The sequence below is a fragment of the Papilio polytes genome, unplaced genomic scaffold (assembly GCF_000836215.1).
Source record: "Papilio polytes unplaced genomic scaffold, Ppol_1.0 DF821733.1, whole genome shotgun sequence".
Lineage (NCBI taxonomy): Eukaryota > Metazoa > Arthropoda > Insecta > Lepidoptera > Papilionidae > Papilio > Papilio polytes.
This window is the reverse complement of record NW_013527471.1, coordinates 1,013,025-1,017,391: the sequence shown is the minus strand read 5'-3', so window position 1 is coordinate 1,017,391 and position 4,367 is coordinate 1,013,025. Positions and strand designations below refer to the sequence as shown.

The 4,367-nt window shown below is 35.3% G+C and overlaps 1 protein-coding gene across 3 annotated transcripts in view; it reads left to right on the top strand.

The window, feature by feature from the left end:
• The window catches only part of LOC106108280 (nucleolar protein 4-like), a 111,173-nt gene that overhangs the window by 18,195 nt on the left and 88,611 nt on the right, over positions 1-4,367 (top strand). The window lies entirely within an intron of this gene.

Sequence of the window (4,367 nt, the reverse complement as noted above, 5' to 3'; positions counted from 1 at the left end):
AAAGCTACAGTCGCTTAGTTTTAACTGATCAGTTAAAACTGTGCAGTTGAACTGTTCAGTTTAGGTCTACGCGCTAGTAATATTACGTGCTATTTGTTAGTATTATTGAATACAAGACGTTATAAAATCGTCCCGATATTTTCTGCAGTACGAAGTATACAAATTTTATTTTTGTCCACTCTAGTTGAAGTTTGAAGATCTTTACCTTATCCTACTCCTGTACGGGGCGCACCCATTTTTCTCCTATTATAATTGACATTTTCACGCGCATTTAAATCAGAACAAATCTGTCAATTTCAAATAAATACCTATCCATTTATACAGATCGATGACAGATCTGATATTTTTTTGATATTAACAGGCTTTGACCTATGACTGTGTCAGAAATCCTTATCAGTTCTTAACTTTATTTCACACATATACGTTATAAGGCTTTACACTTTTTTACCTGGAGATATATCTCTTTGGATAGTATATGATGTCATACCTCTATACATAGTATGTTGTGGAATACGTAGGCAGTGCTCAGCGCTGCCGGCTGCCGGCACACGCCGTGTGTACTCTGCGGTCGTAGGTAGATAAAGTCAATAGGGTTGTCACTAATTTTGAATATTAACTTTTACATATTTTTAACACAAATTATGTTCAAACTAATAAAATTGAAAGAGTTAAACGTAACATATACTAATAGTGGTATAACTACAAACTACGGAAAACTGATGTTATGGACAAGATTTATTCTTGTAGTTTCGGTTAATAAATAGGAGATAATATGTGTAGTAAAGGTAATTAGAGAAATGAGTACAATTATATATTTTTTTAATTCCGAATAATAATAATAATTACGAGCATCTGTGACATCCCTAGTTGTAGTACAAGCGCCCCGGGCCGCGCCGTGCCAGCGAGGTGCTGACGGGCTGTAGCGCGATTTATACATCTTGATATTTTAATATTTATTTATTTATTATTTTTGAACATCGTTCAATTTTAAAGTTATACTGCTTTAAAGTAACTTACAGAAGTCTTTAAAAGATTTTATTTTTTGACATTTTAATTTAAATTATTTACTGTTTGGATTTTAGTTAATCATATAAAGCAAAAATTTATGTTTCTTTAAACACAAAAATATACGCAAACATAATAACTAAAATATGGTGTACAGAATTTTATCTAAATAATTGATCAAAAGTGTATTTACTGCTTGTAATTGTTTTTAAATGTTTCTAGTACCTTAATTTGTAGTGTATAAATTGTAATAAGAACACTATTATATTAAAGTATCAAATCATAATAAACGTAGTAGGAGCGATCAAACACATCGCACGGCGGGGCGCGGCGCGTCAAAGGGCCGGCGGCGGGGCCCGGCCCGAGGGCGCAGGCCGCACCTCCCCCGCCCGCCGCACCGCGCAGCACTGCTGTCGCATTTATACTTCGCCTCATTAGGCCAAACGCGCTACGAACAGACATTGATGTGGAACAAAAATCTACTCGTAATAATCGAAATTATACCTTACGTGAGGCATACCCTTGGGCTGTGTGGCCAGTGCGTATCTCACGACAGAGTCTTCTTGTACTTTCATCAAAAAATCTAGTTATTGTTCAATCTTAACTTGATCTATCAGAACAAATTACATGGATCAAACATGGCAAATAACATATAAAAGCTAAACAAATTAAAAGAATATGAAGGATTCACACAGGACGGTAGAAAGTTTGGATGGATAGTCTAAAATACGATAAAAGAAGAGACTGAATTCAGTTATTACGCCTGATAGAGATGTATAGATTATCACATACTGTAGCGATATGATGTAAACAAAGAGATGTAGATGTTAGCTTCTGCATAATTCTTTAATCTTTGTTTTATTGACTTCGCGTCTGCGGAGATTCTGTTAGTCTTTGTTAGGATTCTGTACTTCTACGTACGCAAGTTGTGCACACCTGACATTACATTTAAATCTGTCACCGATGCCTTTTGCCGTAAATATGCTCTGCCTATTGTATAATGTACTTTAAACATATGAAGATCTTCGTTTCATCAATGCATATTATCTAGCCATAATTATACCTAAACATTTTCTTTAATATAGCTCCTATCATGCGATTATCAACTTTAAGACTTTGGAATAAGGTAGTAATAGCACATTTAAATTTGTACTTAGTGATAGGTTGTGCGAGGCCAAGTGACATAGTATCAAGCAACACTGGTCGCGCTAGCTTTGATGACGCGATGTAATTTGTTCGCAGCCCCTCATTACCGGAACTATTCAATAGTTTTATAATTCACGTTTTCTGCGTACATTTTCGACTTCGTAATAAATTATGCGGTTAACATGAAACGAAGAATTTGCTACGATGCTTGAGATTTAACCAAATTTCCATACGGTTTAGCATGCGTCCTACGGCATATGTGTACAGGAAATCGACTCACTCGGGATAACAATCACTAGAATAACCTTTAGTAATTATTATTACTATGGTACATGTTATTAAGTGATAATATAGCTTTTAGTAATAAAAGAATTATAGAAATCGTTCGGTTTATTGCAAAATTAAGATTCTAATCAAACGACATCTAACTGTGAAATGCTTGTTTATTTACTTTGTCCATATATCTTACTCATATTAAAATGTGAAAGTTTAGATGGATGGATAGATGTTTGTTAGATTTTGTAGCTAAAACTGCTAAACGGATCTCTTCGAAATTTGGCATAGATGTAGAGGATAGTCTGGAAGAACACTTAGGCTACTTTTTTTAATACCACGCAAACGGAGTCGCGGGCGAAAGCTAGTACATTAAATTGTAACCTTAAAATTGAGCTCCAGAGGTGAACACTTAAACACGTTTCTTGTTAAAGATTTCTCCCCCGGCTAGAGAATATACCACGCTGTAAACCGAGCGCCTATGTACATTATATACGTGACAGAAGTATATATGCTTATTCTACTATGTAGATAGAGATTCAAACAATATATAGAGTATGCATAGACTACTCACTTGAAACATTTCTACCATAATTTTACTAGCTTTATTAGGTAGCCCTAATGACCGATAGACAAAATCACAAACAAAGAGATAGTTTGATTATTCCCAACCATCACCCTCTTTGACATCTGTCCCCACGTGGCGATAGATGAGAATAAAAATTTTCATCCGTCCCACTCTCTAGTCCCACTATCACCAATAAGGTGACAGTATGGACCGTTAAGAAATAAAATAAGTTTCAATCGTCCCCTCGTCGCAAAAGGTGGGACGGATGAAACTTTTTATTCTCATCTCTTGCCATTTGGGGACAGAGCGGGGTGACGTTTGGGAATAATCCGCTAGTTTAAAGTTATACACTGAGAATCGTTTAGGTGTGTCAATTTGACATTGAGATATTACCCTACAAAGAAGTTACCGGTGAAAAAAAACTGTTCCCTATCCAGTCTATCTACATATGTCTTAAATGTCTGCGTGTAGACTAGTATCTTACTTACATTATATTTTCTAAGTTATTCGAGTTTTTCTATTAATATTTGTAGATAAGGAATAAAACACAAAAGTAAAGTTAGAAAAATAACCTAAAAGTGGTGAATTTAAGAAAATAATCTAATTCTGATGTTCTACTTTTGAGGTTATATTTTACGGATGCAGTCGTATAATTTTCTTTTATGAAGCACATCTAGCGGGCATAGCTTCGCGTCGGATGTAAAACTTGGCGGCAGTGGAGCGTGCGGGAACGTGCCAACTCGTCCCCAGTTCACTTTACTTCCCCGACTCAGTTCTCGGAATTGTCGGTTGTAAATCGAACGGATCAAAACGGGCTAGTCCTATTCAACGCTTTGGAATACGAAATTATATTTTAATTTTTAAATGACTGGTAATTCCAAGAAAAAAATGTATCGTAAAAGCAACGTCATGTTTTAATGTTCAAATACACCTTTGTATGATGGCGCGTTTTTTGCGCGGGAAGCGAACTTGTCAACTGTCATTCGACTTTTTTTACATGCATTGCGTGCGGGCAAAGGCTTTTCTGACTTACAGCCAAATATGTAAAACATTTTTTATTACAAAAATTCACATATTATTAAACACTAGCTTTCGGCCACGACTCCGTCCGCGTGGAATTATAAAAAAACAAAAGTGTTCTATGTGTTCTTCCAGACTATCTTTTACATCTATACCAAATTTTATCGAGATCGATCGTTCAGAGGTTAAGCTTCAAACTCTAACAAACATCCATCTGAAATTTCACATTTGATATATTAGTAAGAAGTAAGATTTACCCATACATTTTTATGGGTTGATTCGGAGAATATTTGCCGAATTATTTCGATTATGGCTTTTTATTTTTAACAAAGAAATAAGAACAAAGTAACGTTTG